The sequence below is a fragment of the Bubalus kerabau genome, chromosome X (assembly GCF_029407905.1).
Source record: "Bubalus kerabau isolate K-KA32 ecotype Philippines breed swamp buffalo chromosome X, PCC_UOA_SB_1v2, whole genome shotgun sequence".
Taxonomy (NCBI): Eukaryota; Metazoa; Chordata; class Mammalia; order Artiodactyla; family Bovidae; genus Bubalus; species Bubalus kerabau.
Window position 1 is genome coordinate 40,625,787 of NC_073647.1, and position 23,828 is coordinate 40,649,614.

A 23,828-nucleotide genomic window follows, 5' to 3' on the forward strand; every position below is an offset into this window, starting at 1 on the left:
TGGTCACGTAGGCACATCTCGCTAGCAATCAGTCATGGCAACTGAAACTTAGGGTCAAAACAATGCAACCAGGTGTACATCATCAATCTTACTGTTTGTGCAAAGCAATCTTGACAAGCTACTATGGAATGGTCTATTTCTCCCAGGTGTACACAACAAAATAATCAATCCATCAATGATATAAAAACATTCTGAGAGCTATGTTCCCAGGGGCTGGCCAAGAGTAAATCCAAGACTCTTAGAGATATTCAAGGAGTGAGCAACCAGACCTGCTGTGTTAACACTTCCTTCACACTCTCTAATCTTGCCATGCTTCCCTGTACTGAAATATATTTCCCTGCCCCTGAGAAGCTTAAATACCATAATTAAGTTTAGAGAGAAGACAGTATTTCAAGAATTATGAGAATAACTGTTGGCCACATAACATGAGCAAAAAGTAAATGTTTGTGCTTGTCAGAGACTGATGTATTAGGGCTGTTTGTTGCTGCAGTAGAAACTGACTAATGCATCACTCCTTCTGTATGAAATGTTCTTTCTCCAGATATGCCTTGGCTTATTCCCTCATTTCCTTCATCTTTATTCAAATCTCATATTCTCCATAAGGCCTAAGACTGATCACATTGTTTAATATTATAATCATCTCCCAACCCAATCTTGCAAATTTCTGATTGCTTTTAACCTGTTCTATTTTTCTCTTAGCACTTATCATCTCCTAGTATACCATATAATTTACTCAATCATTATGTCTCCTCTCCCCACCACCTTCTCCCTACCACTCCCACCCTCACTAAGCTCCAAGAAGGCAGGAGTATTTGTATACTTTGTTCATTAATTTATTCAAAGAACCAAGAATAGTGCCTAGGACATAGTCGGTGCTCAATAAATACTTAATATTTACTGAATAAGGTACGTAGAGCATGTCAGGGATTATTATCTCCATTTTTTTCTTCTAATTTTACTGAAAATAGTTGACATAGAGGACTGGATAGGTTCAAGTTATACAGCATACTGATTTGACTTATATACATCATGAAACGGTGACTATAATAAGTTTATTGAACATCCATCATCTCATTCTGCTGCTGCTGCTAAGTCACTTCAGTCGTGTCCAATTCTGTGCAACCCCATAGACGGCAGCCCACCAGGCTCCCCCATCCCTGGGATTCTCCAGGCAAGAACACTGGAGTGGGTTGCTATTTCCTTCTCCAATGCATGAAAATGAAAAGTGAAAGTGAAGTCGCTCAGTTGTGTCTGACCCTCAGTGACTCCATGGACTACAGCCTTCCAGGCTCCTCCGTCCATGGGATTTTCCAGGCAAGAGTACTGGAGTGGGGTGCCATTGCCTTCTCCATAGACACACAATTAAATAGAAAAAAAATTTTTTGCTTGTAATGAGAACTTATTCTCTTAACAATTTTCATATATAGCATACAGCTGTCTTAACTATCTGTATCATGTTGTACATTACATCCCTAGTACTTATTTATCTTATAACTGGAAGTATGAATCTATTAAATGCCATCATCCAATTTCTCCTCTCCCCACCCCACCTCTTGTAACCACAAATCTGATCTCTTTTTCTATGAGTTTCTTTGTTTTTGAAGTATAATTGACCTACAATTCTATGTTAGTTGCTAGTATGCAACATAATGATTCAGTACTTCCATACATTTTAAAACAATCATCACGATAAGTCTAGTTACCATCTGTCATCACACAAAGATATTCCATAGTTATTGACTATATTCCCCACACTGTACATTTATATAACCCATGACATTTATTTAGCAACTGGAAACTTCTACCTCTTAATCTCCCTCACCTATTTCTCTCCTTCCCCACTCTCTCCCCTCTGGCAACCACCTGTTACTTCTTTGTTTCTATGACTCTTTGTTTAGTTACCTTTGATCATTTGTTTTGTTTACTAGGTTCCACATATAAATGAAATCATACAGTATTTGTCTTTCTCTGTCTGATTTATTTCCCTTAGCAGAATACCCTCTAGATTCATTCATGTTGTCACAAATGACATCATTTCATCCTTGTTTATGGCTGCTTAGTAGTCCATTGTATGTATGTATGTGTGTGTTTATAACATCATCTTTATTTATCCCCATTTTTAAGATAAGTTAATTGAGGCATGGAGAAGTCAAATAACTCAAGCAAGTCATTTATTAAGTGCATAGAGCTGAGTCTAAAATTATCCAGTAGAATAAATAAACTGTGAAAACAAAAAGGACAAATTCAAAGTAATATATTAAATTGGATATAATTTTAACATCTAAGGAAATTATATGGTTCTATAATTATGAAAGATAGCAAGATTCTATCAAGTTCAAAAATCTTTAAATGAAAAAGACATTTACACCTTAGTAATACCTTCAGTTCAAAGATCTTTAGAGCTAGAAGGAAAATACATGTAATGATAATAATGTTAATACTTATAGAACACATACTATGAGCCAGGGACTATTCAAAGAATTTTAGATATATTAGAACATTTAATCCTCATGACAAACCTATAATATAATTTCTGGTATTATCCATATTTTACAGATTAGGAAACTGAGGCAGCAAGATTTGAAGATCCTTGTCCAAGATTACACAGCTAATAAGTAGTAGAACCAGGATGTGAAGCTAGGTAATCTGATGCTAGAATCCATGCTTAGGTACTAAGCACTATAACATGTCTTAAGAAGCACAGAAATGTAAGTGATTGATTTGGGTGGACAGTGATGAATTTCTTTGAAAAACCAAAAATTAAGTAATGTGATTTAGGAGACCTAGAAACGCTGGGCTGGAAGAAGCACAAGCTGGAATTAAGATTGCAGGCAGAAATATCAATAACCTCAGATATGCAAATGACACCACCCTTATAAGGCAGAAAGTGAAGAGGAACTAAAAAGCCTCTTGATGAAAGTGAAAGAGGAGAGTCAAAAAGTTGTCTTAATGCTCAACATTCAGAAAACTAAGATCATGGCATCTGATCCCATCACTTCATGGGAAATAGATGGGGAAACAGTAGAAACAGTGGCAGACTTTATTTTTTTGGGCTCCAAAATCACTGCAGATGGTGATTGCAGCCATGAAATTAAAAGACGCTTACTCCTTGGAAGGAAAGTTATGACCAACCTAGATAGCATATTCAAAAGCAGAGACATTACTTTGCCAACAAAGGTCCATCTAGTCAAGGCTATGGTTTTTCCAGTAGTCATGTATGGATGTGAGAGTTGGACTGTGAAGAAAGCTGAGCACCGAAGAATTGATGCTTTTGAACTGTGTGCTCTTGGAGAAGACTCTTGAGAGTCCCTTGGACTGCAAGGAGATCCAGCCAGTCCATTCTAAAGGAGATCAGCCCTAGGATTTCTTTGGAAGGAGTGATGCTAAAGCTGAAACTCCAGTACTTTGGCCACCTCATGCGAAGAGTTGACTCATTGGAAAAGACTCTGATGCTGGGAGGGATTGGGGGCAGGAGGAGAAGGGGACGACAGAGGATGAGATGGCTAGATGGCATCACCGACTCGATGGATGTGAATTTGAGTGAACTCCGGGAGTTGGTGATGGACAGGGAGGCCTGGTGTGCTGCAATTCATGAGGTCGCAGAGAGTCAGACATGACTGAGCAACTGAACTGAACTGAACTGAACTGATTCCATTTTAAGTAGAGTCATTTGAGGCCTAAATGAACTCAGAATGATAGCAAGGGTGGTCCAAAGACCTGCAGCTCCAGTTTTCATACCTGGCTAACATCTCTGCTTATCAGTAACCAAAGGAATTTGGAGGCAACACTATTTTCTTCAGTGACTACAGATCTTTTAAGTGTGAGAAGATTTAGAATGAAGAAAATAAAGGTTTGGGAGAATCGAATTATGTAATATTTTTGTACCTATTTGGTTTGTATGTACTTGCTATTTTAAGAGAACTTAGCCTTGTAAATTCAATATACAATGTGGAATTGAATAACTGATTATACTTATGATTTTAATTGAAATTTCACTGCATTCTTTAATAATATTGGAACATCTAAGGGAACTTTTTGTTCACAATATATATAAATTCAACTTATTATGAATTATTTAATACTTAAGAGGTTTTGTTTATCAGACTATTAAAAGATTTAAGAAAGGAAAATGTATATAATATATTAAATATATAAATGCAGTTTAAAAATATTTGAAGGTGTTTAATTAACTAAGTTGGCAAATGGTACTATACATTATTTAAAAGTCTTATGAAGAACTATTAAAATCTATTAGATTTATAAAGAAAACAAGATTTGTATGCAGAACTCAAAAATGAGGAAAAACTTAGCTTTGGAAATTTATAACTTTAATCAATTAAATATCAATATTTAAAACCCAAATGAAAATCTCTGAATAGTTTGCCTCAAGAAGACCAAAACTCACTTCCAAACACCTAGGTTCTCTGAACTGGGTCCAATGTCCTCAAGCCAGATTCTCAAAAATCACACATCACAGCTGTACATTTTTATGAGATAGGAAAGGAAAACTTTCTTTTCTCCCCAAGCTATTTCCTTACAAAATTAAAATGGATGAAATTTCCCCCACCAGGAAAACTGATTGTAACTAGTCTGTTCTTCAATACCAGGCCAGACTGAGCAGATTTATCCTATGAAACAAGTTGGCATTTTTAGGAAAACCTCTGAGATGTTTCTAGCAACTTCCATGAAATGCAAGAAGCTTCAAGGCTAAGGAAGATATATTTATGTTTCTCTCTGCATCCTTTCCTGAACCTGTCTACATTGCCAATACATTATCTTCATGATTTAGCTAAATGAAACATTTGCAAATGGTGTAATAGATCCCAGTTTTGTGGTGCATTTTCCTCTAGGTCTGAAGTTATTCAAACAGTGTTCCTCGGCTATGGTAATTTGTATCTTCAACAATCAGCACTTTGGACCTCAGGGGTACTGATTTGTTTGAATCTTTGGATTGTTTTTAATGCCACAACCCCAGGAGGGTGGTTTGTGGCAGAGAAACCTACTTCCATTAAAACTAGGTATTAATTCACTAAAATAATTTTCTTTTAGGCTGCCATTGATGGAAAAGTTTTTCTAAGTCTTTTCTAATTGAATCATATATCTGAAGAACAACCTTCTGAAGGCCATGAAGGATGCTCCCTAAGTAAAGGATATGCCATCCTTCAACCATGAATCTTATAAATCAGCATATACCCGGATATCTAATGTATAATGGATGTGGAAGGTTATTTAAATTCAGAAAGGTATAACTATGTTGTACACATCATAAGATAAATTTATTGTGAATCTGTACATGAGGGTACAGAATTTGATATTTAATAGAATTTGTAACTCAATTTGAAGCCAAAAGTATATGTTTGGTGTGAGATGAAATTCAACAACTAAAGAAAATTGAAAGATGCGCCATTGAAAGACCCAGTCCTGAAACTCTGTCTTTAACTCCTCTTAGATAAGCCATTTACCTCTTTGAGTTTCAGATTCTCCATCTAGTAAAAGGGTGCATGTGTGCTAAGTCACTTCGGTCATGTCCAACTCTGTGTGACCCTATGGACTGTAGCCTACCAGGCTCCTCTGTCCATGGGATTCTCCAAGCAAGAATACTGGAGTGTGTTGCCATGCCCTTCTCCAGGGGATCTTCCCAACCAGGGATCGAACTCATGTCTCTTACATCTTCTGCATTGGCAAACAGGTTCTTTACCGCTAGCACCACCTTGGAAGTGCGAAAAAGGGTGCAGGGTTCTCTAATCTGCCTACCTCCCAAGGCCACGTTCTCTCTGCACTTTATACATAAATTATGGCTTTCCCTTCTATGTAAAATATTGTGCAGTGTTGATGGAGGTGTTCATATAAAACCGAAGCAGGCTAACTGGCCAAATGCATGATATACACATCATTAATGTTTCCACTGATAGTGTTTAAATCTGTCAAGAATTTATTGGCCCTAACCTAACTTCCTTCAGTGATTCTGTTGTCCAGGGGCATTAAGTCCATTATGATGGATTAAATCTTTCACTGACAATTCTGGTATTAGATCACAGAATGACAACATGATGAAAAATAGTAGATTATGTACGGGATGCCATTATCACTTTTCTGGACAAGGGAAATGAAACTTATCAATTTTCAGTTCTATTTTTACCTCACCAGTCTTCTTTAAACTATCTTTCTGAACTGCTCTGAATAGGAGAGAAAGGTATGAATAATATTCAGATATGACATAGCCCACAATTTTGCAGGACTCAAAGTAACAATAACCCTGTGTACGAGACAGCAAAAGAGACACTGATGTATAGATCAGTCTTATGGACTCTGTAGGAGAGGGAGAGGGTGGGGAGATTTGGGAGACTGGCATTGAAACATATATAATATCAGGTATGAAACGAGTCGCCAGTCCAGGTTCGATGCACGATACTGGATGCTTGGGGCTGGTGCACTGGGACGACCCAGAGGGAGGGTATGGGGAGGGAGGAGGGAGGAGGGTTCAGGATGGGGAACACAGGTATACCTGTGGTGGATTCATTTCGATATTTGGCAAAACTAATACAATATTGTAAAGTTTAAAAATAAAATAAAATTAAAAAAAAAAAAGAATTGCTAGCACACAAAAAGCAATTACATAGGGTTTACAAAAATGTCTTCAGTTCAGTTCAATTCAGTTGTTCAGTTGTGTCCAATTCTTTGAAACATCATGAATCACAGCACGCCAGGCCTCCCTGTCCATCACCAACTCCCGGAATTTACTCAAACTCATGTCCATCGAGTCAGTGATGCCATCCAGCCATCTCATCCTCTGTTGTCCCCTTTTCCTCCTGCCCCCAATCCCTCCCAGCGTCAGGGTCTTTTCCAATGAGTCAACTCTTAGTATCAGGTGGCCAAAATATTGGAGTTTCAGCTTCAGCATTAGTCCCTCCAATGAACACCCAGGACTGAACTCCTCTAGGATGGACTGGTTGGATCTCCTTGCAGTCCAAGGGACTCTCAAGAGTCTTCTCCAACACCACAGCTCAAAAGCATCAATTATTCCGCACTAGCTTTCTTCACAGTCCAACTCTCACATCCATACATGACTACTGGAAAAACCATAGTCTTATCTAGATGGACCTTTGTTGGCAAAGTAATATCTTGCTTTTCAACATGCTATCTAGGTTGGTCATAACTTTCCTTCCAAGGAGTAAGCGTCTTTTAATTTCATGGCTGCAGTCCCAATCTGTAGTGATTTTAGAGCCCCCAAAAATAAAGTCTGACACTGTTTCCACTGTTTTCCCATCTATCTGCCATGAAGTGATGGGACCAGATGCCATGATCTAAGTTTTCTTAATGTTGAGCTTTAAGCCAATTTTTCACTCTCCTCTTTCACTTTCATCAAGAGGCTTTTGAGTTCCTCTTCACTTTCTGCCATAAGGGTAGTGTCATCTGCATATCTGAGGTTATTGATATTTCTCCCGGCAATCTTGATTCCAGCTTGTGCTTCTTCCAGCCCAGCGTTTCTCATGATGTACTCTGCATATAAGTTAAATAAGCAGGGTGACAATATACAGCCTTGACGTACTCCTTTTCCTGTTTGGAACCAATCTGTTGTTCCATGTCCAGTTCTAACTGTTGCTTCCTGACCTGTATATAGGTTTCTCAAGAGGCAGGTCAGGTGGTCTGGTATTCCCATCTCTTTCAGAATTTTCCACAGTTTATTGTGGTTCAGACAGTCAAAGGCTTTGGCATAGTCAATAAAGCAGAAATAAATGTTTTTCTGGAACTCTCTTGCTTTTTGATGATCCAGCGGATGTTGGCAATTTGATCTCTGGTTCCTCTGCCTTTTCTAAAATCAGCTTGAACATCTGGAAGTTCACAGGTCACATATTGCTGAAGCCTGGCTTGGAGAATTTTGAGCATTACTTTACTAGCATGTGAGATGAGTGCAACTGTGCGGTAGTTTGAGCATTCTTTGGCATTGCCTTTCTTTGGGATTGGAATGAAAACTGACCTTTTCCAGTCCTGTGGCCACTGCTGAATTTTCCAAATTTGCTGGCATATTGAGTGCAGCACTTTCACAGCATCATCTTTCAGGATTTGAAATAGCTCAACTGGAATTCCATCACCTCCACTAGCTTTGTTCATAGTGATGCTTTCTAAGGCCCACTTGACTTCACATTAGTCTTCATTAAAGACACTACTATTATTATTTCCCCTGTTACTTTCTAATTGCACATGTTATTATTCTTGACAAATTCAAAAGCTTAAGACTCAATTATGGAGAATGCTTATTGACTGCAATTCTGTCCTTATTAACTGTTCCTGGAAGAAACACAAGCTGGAATCAAGATTGACGGGAGAAATATCAATAACCTCAGATATGCAGATGACACCACCCTTATGGCAGAAAGTGAAGAGGAACTAAAAAGCCTCTTGATGAAAGTGAAAGAGGAGAGTGAAAAATTGGCTTAAAGCTCAACATTCAGAAAACGAAGATCGTGGCATCCGGTCCCACCACTTCATGGGAAATAGATGGGGAAACAGTGGAAACAATGTCAGACTTTATTTTTCTGGGCTCCAAAATCACTGCAGATGGTGACTGCAGCCATGAAATTAAAAGACGCTTACTCCTTAGAAGGAAAGTTATGACCAACCCAGATAGCATATTCAAAAGCAGAGACATTACTTTGCCAACAAAGGTTCGTCTAGTCAAGGCTATGGTTTTTCCTGTGGTCATGTATGGATGTGAGAGTTGGACTGTGAAGAAGGCTGAGTGCCAAAGAATTGATGCTTTTGAACTGTGGTGTTGGAGAAGACTCTTGAGAGTCCCTTGGACTGCAAGGAGATCCAACCAGTCCATTCTAAAGGAGATCAGCCCTGGGATTTCTTTGGAAGGAATGATGCTAAAACTGAAACTCCAGTACTTTGGTCACCTCATGCAAAGAGTTGACTCATTGGAAAAGACTCTGATGCTGGGAGCGATTGGGGGCAGGAGGAGAAGGGGACGACAGAGGATGAGATGGCTGGATGGCATCACTGACTCGATGGACGTGAGTCTCAGTGAACTGTGGGAGTTGGTGATGGACAGGGAGGCCTGGCGTGCTGCGATTCATGGGGTCGCAAAGAGTCGGACACGACTGAGCAACTGATCTGATCTGATCTGATCTGATTATAAAGAATTAACAAATCTATCAGGTTCTCCCTCTAATTCATGAGGAATAGTTCTAGATGAATTAGAATTTGAACTATTGGATTATTGTCCTCTTGGAAATACATTCTCTTAAGATGATTTTAAAGTCATAAACTGGCAATCTTCCTGTATTCTGAATTACAACCAATGTATTTCTTTTATTTTTCTATCTGACTTCTAGCACTGTGATTTAAATTAAAGTTGGTTATGACTTGTATATACTGTCAGCCAGTCTGTTGGGACAAAAAGTAGAGAATCAGTAAAAATTGGTTTACACTGTATGTCCTTAAATTTTTGTTTCCACATGTGTGAAACATCACTGTGAAATAAGTGAAAGGGACAAAGGAATAGTAAGAGGAGTAATGCAGAAGTCTTAGTGGACTACATGTTGGAGCAGGAGACAAGGTCACAGCTCCTGAGACTTGCACTTGTTTTCAAATCTCACCTTTACCATGAACTTCCACTTGGACATCATAACCTTGGTTCCTTTTTCTATTCATTGAGAAGTTAATATTACAAAGGTCCCTCTAGTTCTGTAAGTTTGTGGTTATGTACATTTTAATAAAAGCAATGGTGGTATTGCTACAAGAAAGTGTTCTTGTCCTTTGTATTCCAAGTTTCCAGTTTGTAGTTTCTCTCTAGAACAGATCTATGTCTTGCAGTCGATGTTTCTTTAATAATTTCTCAATTTCTCCCAAGGTCACCAAAGGATCTCTATCACACATTCTTGAAGAGTGAACTTAGTTTAATAATAGTCAAAAATAAGAAGCACATTAGACTAAGGCCCCCATAAGGGCATCCAGTTTTTCCTCTTGTACTTTTAAACTAAGATCATGGTATCTGGTCCCATCACTTCATGGCAAATAGATGGGGAAACAGTGGAAACAGTGGCTGACTTTATTTTTCTGGGCTCCAAAATCACTGCAGATGGTGATTGCAGCCATGAAATTAAAAGACACCTGCTCCTTGGAAGGAAAGTTATGACCAATCTAGATAGCATATTCAAAAGCAGAGAGCATTACTTTGTCAACAAAGGTCCATCTAGTCAAGGCTATGGTTTTTCCAGTGGTCATGTATGGATGTGAGAATTGGACTATAAAGAAAGCTGAGTGCAGAAGAATTGATGCTTTTGAACTATGGTGTTGGAGAAGACTCTTGAGAGTCCCTTGGACTGCAAGGAGATCCAACCAGTCCATCCTAAAGGAGATCAGTCTTGGGTGTTCATTGGTAGGACTGATGAAGCTGAAACTCCAATACTTTGGCCACCTGATGCAAAGAGAGGACTCATTTGAAAAGACCCTGATGCTGGGAAAGATTGAGGGCAGGAGGAGAAGGGGAAGACAGAGATTGAGATGGTTAGATGGCATCACCATCTCAATGGACATGAGTTTGGGTTAACTCCGGGAGTTGGTGATGGACAGGGAGGCCTGGCGTGCTGCAGTTCATGGGGCTGCAAAGAGTCGGACATGACTGAGCGACTGAACTGAATTGAACTGAATGCTGGCATATATAAATCATACCAATAGTTCTTATAGAAGAGAAAGAATTTCTCTTTCTCACGTTACACAACATAGAAAATGGAGAGTTATTAAGTTCCCTCATACACATACATACACACTCACATCTCTTGCTCTAATTATCCAGATATTTCGAGAGCAAGGTGAACAGAACAGACCAATTTATGTTAAACATGCTGTCACAGACCAGAAAAATGTTGGAGAGGAGATTCAAATACTTAGGTGAGAAGAGGACTAAACTGCAAGGTCTCAGACAGAAGTGAACAGCACGGTGGATGAAGAACGAGAAATTTAGTTCAAGTCCTAGGTCTGCCTCTTACTTAGTATGTGAAGCTCTTTACCACGCTGAGTCTGAGTTTAAAAAGAAGCTGGTAATTCTGTTACCTTCAGAGAATCATTCTCATAGACTGAATGAAATAAATGTCTGTGAGAGCACTATGGACTGTCAAAGTGTCACACAGTATGAATCCAACCCTGCAAATCTAAGAGCCTATGAAAAGTCCTTTGTTTCTTGACGACAAAATAGCTAAACTTTCCTCCCCTTAACACTGAGCAATGTGGCTCATTGTAGAAGACCTCAATTCTATGTCCCAAATCATTCCTCACTATGTATCCTTAGATGTCCTAAATCTGAAACCAGAAGCCTGGCAACACTTCCATTCCACTTCTCCCTTAACCACTAAGAGAAATCCAGAATCAAACCAGAAACCTAGCTAGAAGAGACAGAATAGGTAAAGTGAATTCTAAGCCGTCACTTTAAAGGCATGTGAATCAGATCTATGGAATGATAAGTTTAAGTGAGCAACCTTTTTAGATGTGCCCAGAGTCTGCTGAAACAGAATTGATCTTTAAAGTTAGATCAGCAGAAGCACAGGGAAGGCTGACATAAGTGTCCTTCTAAGAGGGAGGCCAAGGGAGTTTCAAATAACAGAAGAGAAAGTAGGAGATGTGACTATGCAAGAGAGAGGTTCAAGTGATACAAGTAAGGGACCAAGAATGCAGACACCTCCTAGAATGTGAAAAAGGCAAGGAAACAGATTTATCTCTAAGGCTTACAGAGCCTTGCCAACACTGTGCTTTTAGCCCAGTGAAACCCATGTTAGACTTCTGACCTCCAGAACCGTTAAAATAATCCCATGATGCTTTAAGCCTGGAAGTTTATGGTAATTTGTTATAACTGCAGTAGGAAACCGGCAATTCAGTATGACTACATCCTCTTCACTCTTGAGTCTTGAATGCTGGCTTTTCATTACTGATTCCTTTGACCACGATCTTCCCAAAGCCCTGGAGCAAAGGCAGCAAACTGCAATACACATACACTTCTGCTCAGATAGGTCTGCTTACTACTGAGGCTACTCAGTTGTCTTTGGAAATACCAGAGGTTGGGAACTGGAAACCAAGACATCTTTTATCTTTCTGACACTGTGAGAATAATTTCACTCAAAATATTTGAAATACACCCTAGTAAATTGTTTTCACAGTATAAATAACAGCAAGAACTGAAATTCAATATATTCAGTTCTGTTGGTTTTATGAAGGGTGCTGTCCCCCTTGAGTTCATATGTGAGAACAGCTGACTCATGTAACATTTCTTAGTAATAACCATGATGCCATCTTACAGCTATTACACAGTTTACATATGTATAGCAATCTACAGTTTATAAAGATATTTCTTCATCCTCACTATATCCTAGCTGGGGGAAAACATTATTACTCCTATTTTATAGACAAGGAAACAGAGGCTCAAAGTTTCCCAATATCTCAAATCCTAAGGAAGTCACAGAGCAAGGACTCCAAACCTGTTCTTCTAACTACATCATGCATAAGAATGACAATCCAAAAAGACAAGTGGGCTGTTCCCAGTGTTTCTACTGGCAGAATTAAGAAAAACAACAACCTTGCTTCTTTATCAAAATTATAACATTTTATTAATAAACACACACTTTCCTCTTTGTTGTCTTCACAACTCAGAACTACTTCATTTGAGAGGCACTGTGATGTCCTTGAGACCTGATCATGCCTCTTTTCATCTGAATGATCATAAGACATCCAAAATGTAACTTTGTGCCTAGGTTTCAGTTTTCTAAAAGGACTATAATGTGTGGATAATAATCCCACTTTCAGATGAAGAAATAACTCAAGAGGTTATTTCCCTAAGTCCACACAACTAATAACTAGAATATGTAAGACATAAAAGCAGATCTTTTGAATTCATATATGCATTCACTGAACAAATGGTTATTACGTGTCTTTATCAGGCTGGGTCCTGAAAATACAAAGATTAAAAGGACAAAGATGAAAAGCTCCTGGTAGAGCTTACGGTCTGATGAAAAGAGACATAAAGGTACACAGGTAATTATAATGGTGTGTGATAAGTGACAGGGGCAAGGTGCTACCTGGGAGATTTCTCAGAAATGACATATAAATTGAGGTATGAAGAATAAGTAGGAATTTTCCAGGCAAAGTGGGAGGGGGAAAGGAAAGTCTTCCTGACAGAAGATGTATGTACCTCGCATGCAAAGCCTCAACATGCTGCACTATGTATAGCCATGTCTCTGAGCACTGTACCTTCTGGCCTTGTAACTTACACAAGTGGTCCTAGCCACAGTTTACCATGGCAACCAAGGTATTCCCATGAGCCCATGACTTTCAAAAATGGCTAAATTTGTATAGCATGCAGATCAGTTCACTGACTCTAAGGGTTATGTATTCTATTCCTTAAATATTGTTGTTTTGGGAAGTGGGATACCAGCTGGCCTTCACATTTTAAAGAGATAGTACATTTAAAAACCATCACCAAGTATTATTTTTGACATCAAGACAGACCATGAGAGTTATACCAAGAGAGAGCAGCTCCTGACATGCTCGACAGGAAAGGCAATTGAGACTGCTATTCAAGACCACCTGAGCTATTTGATATCAAACAAGATGTAATTTATAAAGGTACCTGGAAAAGTTAAAAGACAGAACTCAATAATTTCCATTTTTCACATGAAGAACACATTTCTCTGCTTTAGACACTTTCCCATCAGATCCAAGACAAAGAATAAATCAACGAAAATACTTTTTTGAAAGGTTTAATGTATCATTCTAGTAGAGGCTTTCTTTCACTATGATAAGATTATCCTATTTTCAGATGGTACACACCCCCAAATATCTGCACTATATCTCTGAATTACAGAAGTATTTTTACTTCCTATGTAACTGACTTTATTGGAAAACAGCAAATTTTACATTCCACAGTAACAACAACAAAAAAATGCCCACCAGAATTAGAGCCAAGCAGCACTGATGTGTTCACTTAATTATTCAATCTAATTTCTTGAAAATGAAATGAATTTTTGATTAAAATATCCTTTTCCATCAGTGAACCCTTTAACAGGCTATATTTGACTTTAGAACACATGCGATCTGAATTGAATATTGAATATCTGTTTAATCTTAGATCAACTGTGAAGTCTTCAAAGCCACTCCTCTGTGTCTCCTTTTTTGAATACAAAAGAGATCTTTTCTTCCCTGTATCTTTCCTGGGTTTATGTGCACAGGCTGACAGTACAATCCCTCATTTACCAAGTGCCAGGACAATCCTCCGGGCTTCACAGGTGGTGCTAGTAGTAAAGAACCCATCTGCCAATGCAGGAGATATGGGTTGGATCCCTGGGTCAGAAGACTCCCTGGAAAAGTGAATGGCAACCCACTCTAGTATTCTTGCCTGGAGAATTCCATGCACAGAGAAGCTTGGTGGGCTACAGTTCATGGGCTGCAGAGTGGGACATGACTGAGTGACTTAACACTAACTTTCTACAACTTAAGTTGATTTCTACTTTGAAACTTCCTTTTCCCCAGTTAGTAGAAATTTAATCTCGGTCAGTTCATGGATCCATTTCATTTCCCCCCATGTCATATCTAAGATTTGTAGGGACTTCTATTTCCCTTCTGCCATAGTGGGGAATCCTGCTAGATTTACAAATATGATCCCCTAAACATTATGTTTATTCTAGGAATCTTCTCTTCCTGTAATAATCAGGCTTTTGGAAACCAGAGCCAGGGAGCTTCCTTTGTTAGTGTAGTCCAACAACCATGTAAAATCCTTCCCCTGGGGCAGCTGACTCATTCATTCACCAAATATTTACTAAGGTTCCACTACATTCCAAACACCATTCCAGCAGTGAACAAAACAGAAGAAGAAAAAAAAAATCCCTGCTCTTTCAGGGACAGACAGAAACTATGCATGTGACACTAAAAGGCAGTTTTTCAGTTGCAGATAGGTGACAATCAAGCAGAGGAGGGACTAGGAAAGAATGGTTTGATTTTGGACTTTTAGATGAGCTGGAAGTCTTTGCTCTCAAAGGGACATTACAATAGGAATCTTAAGGAAGCGAGGGGGTATGCCTATGTAAATAACTGGTGGAAGTGTGTTCCAGGCTCAGCAAGCAGCTAAGTCAAGCCCCTATGACAGGAATAACAAGAAGAGTAAATGATGTCAGGAATGTAGCAGAGGGCCAGGTTGGGGGCAGCCAGCAACACAGAGCGGAGCCAGATAGGAAATGATGAATATTCTCGCGGCCACCATTTTTGAAAAAAGGAAAAAAATGGGTGAAATTAATTTTAATAATCTATTTTATTTGATCTACTATATTCAAAATATTTCAACATATAAGCAATTTAAAATTATGAAAGAGCTTTTTATACTAAAACGTTAAAATCCTTGGTGTATTTCATACTTATGGCACAACTGAACTTGGACCAGCCATATTTCAAGTGCCTAATAGCTACGTATGGCTTGCAACTACCATATTGGACAGTGTACTTCTAGTCACTAGAATGAGGGGAAGGGCAATGAGGGGAACTACCAGGAAAAGATCAATTAATATATCATTGACATCATCCCATCATACATACTACTTTCTATTTCCTATAATAACACTTTCTATTCCTTTATATGGCACCCCACTCCAGTACTCTTGCCTGGAAAATCCCATGGACGGAGGAGCCTGGTGCGCTGCAGTCCATGGGGTTGCTAGGAGTTAGACACGACTGAGCGACTTCACTTTCACTTTTCATTTTCATGCATTGGAGAAGGAAATGGCAACCCACTCCAGTGTTCTTGCCTGGAGAATCCCAGGGATGGGGGAGCCTAGTGGGCTGCTGTCTATGGGGTCACACAGAGTCGGACATGACTGAAGTGACTTAGCAGCAGCAGCATTCCTTTATAACGCTAGTTTAGGGGAACAGAAGTACTATTGATATATTAGAGGGAGTATTTCCTTAAAGCCTTTTCTTTTGATTACAAAAGCCACTGTTGTTGTTTAGTCGCTAAGTCATGTCCGACTCTGTGATCCCATGGACTGTAGCCCACCAGGCTCCTCTGTCCGTGGGATTTCCCAGGCAAGAATACTGGAGTCGGTTGCCATTCCCTTGTCCAGGAGATCTTCCCTAAGGACTGAATCAGCATATCCTGTACTGGCAGGCAGATTCTTTACTGCTGAGCCACCTGGGAAGCCCCATAAAAGTCACACATACCACTAAAAATTCAATACAGAAATGAACAGTGGAAAGTGACATTCCTCAAACTAGGTGAGGGTTACAGATCGAATGAGGGTCAGGTAGCCTATGGCACATACTATGTGCTCCAGCTGTTTGACATGTTGATGTGCTGCTTTAGTGTGACTATTCCAATTCACTTTTTCTAAAGTAAAATTTGAGAGTGCCCAGGATCTATGGACAGTCTTTGGGATTGTATAAATTGCCATTATCAAGAGATATCTACCTATGTAACTTCAAACTGGTATGGCAGAGTATTACCTAGAGATTGAGGCTGTATTTGTTTCTTCCCTACTGCATGTCTAATACACTCAGCACAGTTCAGGTAATAGATGCTTAGGGTAGCCATGCTGAGAGGCAGGAGGTGCATAGGATGATCAGGGTATTTTACCTTGGAGCCATATTGCCCAGCGAGTGCCCTGGATCTGAAACTGGCAATCGAATGCCAGTATAATCCCATTCTTTTCCTTTATGTGTGTATGTGAAAGTCACTCAGTCGTGTCCAACTCTTTGCAACCCCATGGACTATAGCCCACCAAGCTCCTTTGTCCATGAAATTCTCCAGACTAGAGCACTGGAGTAGGCAGCTGTTCCCTTCTTGAGGGGATTTTCCCAACCCAAGGATAGAACCCATGTCTTCTGCATTACAGGCAGATTCTTTACCATCTGAGCCACCAGGGAAGCCCAAGAATACTGGAGTGAGTAGCCTATCCCTTCTCCAGCAGATCTTCCTGACCCAGGAATCAAACCGGGGTTTCCTGCATTGCAGACGGATGTAACCTTCTTCTATTAATAGCTCCTTGAATCTTCCACAGCCAGTCTTCTACACTCAATCATAGTTCCACTAGAATTTCAATTCCACAGGACAGGGATCTTTATTTGCTTTATTCTCTGTTGTAACCCCAAAGCTTAGGGCAGTGCCTCACACATAGCTGGTGCTGAAAAAAATATATTGAGTGAATGCATGAAGCAGGTAGCATTAGACTTGAATTCCATCATTTTCCCACTTCCAAACCTGCAAACCTCTGCACACTGCATCCTTTTTATCATCAATGTTTCATATTTATCTTTTAAAAAACAACTCTTGGCTTCATCGATATTCTCAATTATTTTTTAATCTCTATTTTATTTATCTCCTGTCTGAATTTTATTATTTCCTTCCTTTTGATGACTTTGGGCTTTGTTTGTTGTTTTCCTAATTCCTTTAGGTGATGGGTTAGGTTGTTACCTGAGATTTTTCCTGTTTCTGGAGGAAGGCCTAGAGCTTTAAAATTCCGTCTTAGAACTACTTTTGCTGCATCTCATAGATTTTGGAGTGTTGGGTTTTCATTTTCATTTATCTTAAGGTATTTTCTGATTTCCTCTTTGATTTCTTCATTGACTCACTTGTTTTTCTAGTAGCATCTTGTTTAGTCCTTTTCATATTTTTCTTCCTATAGTTGATTTCTACTTTCATACCATTGTGGTTGGAAAAAATGCTTGCTATAATTTCTATCCTCTTAAATTTGTTGAGACTTTTTAATTCAGTGAGCTTTTTATTATCAATGGTTTGAATTATTTACTGATAAACTGTTTAGTTCTTTTTCATTATTTTTTTTTTCATGGGCTTTCCCTTGCTTTCAATTGAGAGTAGTTCCTCTGCTTTTTCAAAAATCTTGCTTAATTTGCTCTGCCTCTATGAATGCAGGGTAAATAGTACCTTTTGTGCTCTTGGAGAGGGTGTTCTTATGTGGGCATGTCCCTATGCAGACTGCCTGTGCCCATTTTCTTTCACAGAATGGCTGGTTTGACGTGGATGCCAGTCACATTTCTCCCCATGGTATGCTGTCAGCTCTCACCTTGGCAGAGGGGAGGGGAGGGCTGGAGAAGGAGAAGCTGGAGTGGGCTCAGGGGGTGAGGCGGGATGTCCTCTCTGCTTAGTGGCTGTCCCCACCCTACCGGAGCAGGGTCTGATCCCAAGTTGCTGGAGGGGGAAGAATTGGGCTCCACCTAGCTCTATTGTATTTAAGTGTCTGTTTCTCCCTCTCCCTGCCCTGGGACCTTTGCCCCAGAGGAAGGGAGTGCTAAAGCAAGCAGGCCCTTGTGCAGACAGAGGTCCAGTGCACTCCCTGGGTAGGCTCCTGCATCTCAGCTCAGATGCAGCCTTGGTGGTGAGCCCCCTTTGTCTCTCAGGGCTTATCACTGCTGCCACTGCCACTTCCCGCACCCTGTCGTGGAACCACTAGCAGGGATGATGGAAACCTGTGTGGACTCGCAGCTTGTGTTGCAGGATTAGCTGTGGTGGAGTAGCCACCATCAGGGATCTGAGGGGGCCTGTGGGGCACTGCCTGTGTATGTGCCAACAATGGATACCCAGCCCAGGCTTCTGTTAGTCACAGCGTTTTTCCACCCAGCCAAGGGGGCTTATCCCCTCCATGCAGAACCACGGGACTGGGGGGCCCGGGTGCCGACCTGACCAGCTCACTCCCCATAGTGGGCATTTACCTGTGTCACCTCCTTCTGCCTTTGAGTCACCTACCAGGGGCACTGGTCCCAAAGTGATGGCTTTTCTACCTTCCTACCCAATGACATATGCATCTTTCTTACAGCCTTGGTTGTTCAGGAGTCCTTCCAGTCTCAAGTTAATTTTCAGTGAGAAGTATTCCATATGGAGATGTATTTTTTATGTGCTCTTGTGGGGAGGTGAGCTCTGTGTCCTCTTACATTACTCCACCATCTTAATAACAACATCATCACTCCTAGTGTTCATCTGTGTTGCTTCTACTCCCTTAATGCCTATTCTGCAACTAAATAGTAGCATACTCTGACCTTGATACTTGTAAACTGGAGTTAACAATAGCAACCAAATTTGTGAGAAATTGCTGACAGAATTCATGCAAAACAATTAGCACAATATGGGTACATACAAGTGCTCAATAAAGATTTATAATTTTGACTATTAGTAATGGTAATAGATATATCAAATGGAACCTTTCTTACAGTATGAGATGCATCTAGATGATACATGTCACTAACCTAACACCTAGCACTTACTAAGTGCTCAACAGATATTACTAATATTATTTTATTATTATATTATTCTCTCAACAGATGTGTGAAGTAGGTAGGGGTAGGTAATGCCATCTTAGAGAAGTGGAACCTGAGACTTAAAAAGGTAAAGTGACTTGCCAAAGGCCATATAGGTAGTAGGTGATAGAGCCTGGATATAAGCCCAGATCTTAAGACTTTTGGGTCAATGCCATTATGATTACTGAGTGTGTGACTGTGTCATATGTTATATCAGGTCAGTTTTTTTTATAAATAGTTTTGTTGGAACATAGCTATTCCCATTTGTTTACATTTTGGCTACAACAACACTGTTGAGTAATTGTGACAGAGATCCTATAACTCAGCAAGTCTGAAATAGTTATCATCTGGCTCTTTACAGAGAAACGGTAGACTTTTGGCCTAGTCCAAAGGCTATTTAATGATATGAGGACTAATATTTTCTCTATTGGAAGCATTGATGCCGAAGCTGAAACTCCAATACTTGGGCCACCTGATAGGAAGAACTGACTCACTGGAAAAGACCCTGATGCTAGGAAAGATTGAATGCAGGAGCAGAAGGGGACGACAGGATGAGATGGTTGAATGGCATCACCAACTCGAAGGACATGAGTTTGAGCAAGCTCCGGGAGTTGGTGATGGACAGGGAAGCCTGGCAGGCTACAGTCAATGGGGTTGCAAAGCATATAACACGAATAAGGAACTGAGCTGATTCTCTCTATACATATTCATTTTGTAAATTACCAATTATAAAATGAAGCATTAGAAACAGATTGTCACCTAAACTCAGTCTCTTCCCAAAAGCAGAGGTGTCAGAACATGCCTTGTGGCCAGTGCTCCTTGCTGCTGAGCAGAAAGGGATGAAATGTAAAAGGCAGCAGCTCTTAGGAGAGATTTTACTGCCATGGACCTCTCAAGCCTTTGAATACCAGGTGACTTCAGGTGCCCTCTGACCACAGGCAAAAGAGCCACCTGCCATCAACCTTCTCAGACACACCTTCAGACTAAAAGCTACATCACTTCCCCCCTTTTTCCTTTTATTCCCCTTTAAACCTATAGTAGTTATCAGCCCAATTTGCTTGATCCCAGGAACCTGGGGAAATTTGAGTCTGTGTAACCTCAGCTGGCACCACTAATCAACTGGCTCCAGCAACAGGGCATGAAACAAATGGTACTGTAGTTTGTGGTAATGATGCTGGTTGCTCAGTCCTAGATGCACAGAGATATTTTTGATTACCGGCCTAGAGCTGTGTTCCATCTGGAGGTCAAGACGTTACAATTTCATTAAACATTTTGAACCCCAAATGACCACACTGTTCGCATCAAAGAAGAGTCTTCCTTAATTAGTTTATACCAGAGTTGGCCCTTTCTTTTAAACAGGTGGTATGGAGACAGCATCTCATCAATCAAATCTTTTCCCTGGTAACTTCATCAGCATCCCTAGACAGCAACTTATGATGAGTTATCTGCCATGTAAGTTACTAAGAACTGTAACAAACGTTATTTTGATAAACTCACTGACTCCAAACACCCAGATTTGAGTGTTTGAAGTTTTAACATGTCATCAATGACTACCCGCCCCCCCCACCCACCTCCCACCATGCCACGGTGCAAGAGAAGGTTGAATAGCATAATCCTTGTCACTGTTACCAAACTTTAGTTTGGGCAAGTTCCTGTGATTGAGCCGTGCACACGGCTATCTTTATCACTCTAACACAGGAAGTAGATTATGTAAGGAACATATGAGGGGATGTCTCTCCTCCTAAATATATCACTATAAAGGGAAGTTAATTAATTGGTAGTGGAGATGAGGAGGCCAGTTACTACTAAGTGAAGGGACATATTGATGTTTAAATGCAGTTGAAATTGAAATGTTTACACTGGCTTACACTCTATGTAGGGATTGGAACACGAGGTTGGAGAGATACAGACCAAATTCTATAGAAAGGTCATTTCTAAAAACATAAGAAAAAGAAATTCAGCTCTAAGGAAAGGATGATATCTAGTCCTCAAAGGAATCATTTTTAAAGAATGCAATACACTAAGGTATTTTATTTCTGAAATATTATTTATAACCCAGACATTGCAACACAGAGGAAACAACTGAAGTGTATTTTATGCTAATTACCCTAGCAATATTCAAGCCTTTATCATATTTATTTTATCATATTTCTTGGGGGTTAAATCCTGTTTCAGCTTCTTTCTACCTAAATGAGATCAAACCAGAATAGCATTCAAGAGTTCATCCATAGTTTCTTTAACCAACTCAGATCAAGCACCCTCTCGTTTTTCTTATGTGTACACAAAGATTAACTGAAGAAGCAGTAGTATTGTGCTTTCTTTGGCAAGGATGTGTGCTAAGAGAGTTGATGTTTTAGTCACAATTAAAGTAATTTTTTGGAAGAAAATACACAACCCACTTAAAGAAACCTACATGTCACTATGGAAGCTGTGTGGAAATGCAACAGGCATTTGGTGTTCTTTCTAGCAGTCCAGGATAGGAACCCCTTCCAATGTATGGAATCCCTACCTCAAATTTTGACGGGAGGTAGGGTCCACATCTCCCTTGTTGTTGTTGTTTAGTTGCTCAGTCATGTCCAGCTCTTTGCGACCCCATATACTAGAGCCCGGCAGGCTCCTCTGTCCATGGTATTCTCCAGACAAGAGTAGTGAAGTGGGTTGCCATTTCCTTCTCCAGGGGATCTTCCTGACTCAGGGATCAAACCCACGTCTCCTATTGGCAGGCGGAACCTTTACCACTGAGCCACCAGGGAAGCCCCACTTCTCCCTTACAGATGATGAAAATCCCAGGTCCTTGCTGCTAGAGTACTGACTTCTGCTCTGCTGCTGCTGCTAAGTCGCTTCAGTCGTGTCCGACTCTGTGCGACCCCATAGACGGCAGCCCACCAGGCCCCGCCGTCCCTGGGATTCTCCAGGCAAGAACACTGGAGTGGGTTGCCATTTCCTCCTCCAATGCATGAAAGTGAAAAGTGAAAGTGAAGCCGCTCAGTCGTGTCCGACTCTTAGCGACCCCATGGACTGCAGCCCACCAGGCTCCTCTGTCCATGGGATTTTCCAGGCAAGAGTACTGGAGTGGGTTGCCATTGCCTTCTCCGGACTTCTGCTCTAGAAGAATACTTTTCTAACTTCCCTGATAAAAATCACCTGAGGTTCCTTTTAACAGCTATACAAGCTCTTCTCAAGGAGCTTCTGACTAAGCAGCTCTGGGATTAAGCCAGGCCTTTAAAAGTACTCAGGTGATTCTTCCTATCAAGGAAGCCTGGTAACCAAAACTTGGCCTGGAAATAGCCTGGCAGTCTTTTGTTTTGTTTTGTTTTTTGTTTTTTCTTAAACCAACTTAGATTAATCTATGGAGCTTTGGAAACCTAGGATTCCTGGACCCCATCTCAGGCCAATTGAATCAAAATCATCTCTGGGGTGGAGAGAGAAAGAAAGGGCAAGAGAGAGGGAGAAGAGGGAGGGACAGAGGAATGGAGTGAGTAGCTTCATAGGGAATTCCATTATATAGTGCAGCTTTTAAAAACCCTTATTTTAGGCCAAAATTTCAATAAACAGATGTTGGGACTTTGATGTACGAATGATGGAAGGAGAGGGCAACTATGACCAGGAGTCTGTGGTCACTGCAGCACAATCCAGTGGCTCAAGTAGCCTGACAGCAGTCCTGGCGAGAACATCCATCACCCAGTGACCTATCCTCCAAAGGACAGAGTCCAGTAAAAACAGTGTCTCGTTCCACCAATTCTTTGGTCTGACTGTGAGCACTGCTTCCATTGCATGGTTCTGAGACTAATTTTCCATCATTCCTAGTAATTAATTCCCTTCTCTGCTAGCCAGAAGTGCTTTCTGTTGCTTGCAAATGACAATACAAAGTACTACTAATACAGAGCAGTGGGGGTAGATCCTGACTTTGCAGTTACATTTGAATCCTATGTGACCTCTCTGAATCTCTATGTCTTTTTCTGTAAAATGGGGATGTCATCTAGTTTTTCACTGTAACTCGAAGTACTCTTGGCAGGCTCCAGAGTATCCCTCTAAGAGGGGATGAGGGATGCTGCTGCTTCTGCTGCTGCTAAGTCGCTTCAGTCGTGTTTGACTCTGTGTGACCCCATAGATGGCAGCTCACCAGGCTCCCCCATCCCTGGGATTCTCCAGGCAAGAACACTGGAGTGGGTTGCCATTTCCTTCTCCAATGCATGAAAGTGGAAAGTGAAAGTGAAGTCGCCCAGTCGTGTCCAACTCTTCACGACCCCATGGACTGCAGCCTACCAGGCTCCTCCATCCATGGGATTTTCCAGGCAAGAGTACTGGAGTGGGGTGCCATTGCCTTCTCCAGGGATGAGGGATAGCAGGGTGCAAAAGTGAGAAAGGATGTGTCTTAAAGTGTTATTTGCATAGCAAACATAACACTTACTTTGATCATATAATTACATGTGGTGACTTTGAGGGAGATTGGTGCCCAAAGCCACTCCTGGGAACTGCCAGTAGAAAAGGCTTGGCTGGCACAGGGCATTAAATGTTATTTTCCTTCTTTCATTCCTTAATAT

General features: G+C 40.5%; 1 long non-coding RNA gene across 3 annotated transcripts in view; it reads right to left on the reverse strand.

Moving 5' to 3' along the window:
- The window catches only part of LOC129639502 (uncharacterized), a 107,125-nt gene extending 83,519 nt beyond the window's left edge, over positions 1 to 23,606 (reverse strand). For all 3 annotated transcript variants that reach the window (XR_008708439.1, XR_008708437.1, XR_008708436.1), the window contains exon 1: positions 21,794 to 23,606. This is a non-coding gene — a long non-coding RNA (uncharacterized LOC129639502). The remainder of the gene's footprint in view (positions 1 to 21,793) is intronic.
- Between the last annotated feature and the right edge of the window lie 222 nt (positions 23,607 to 23,828).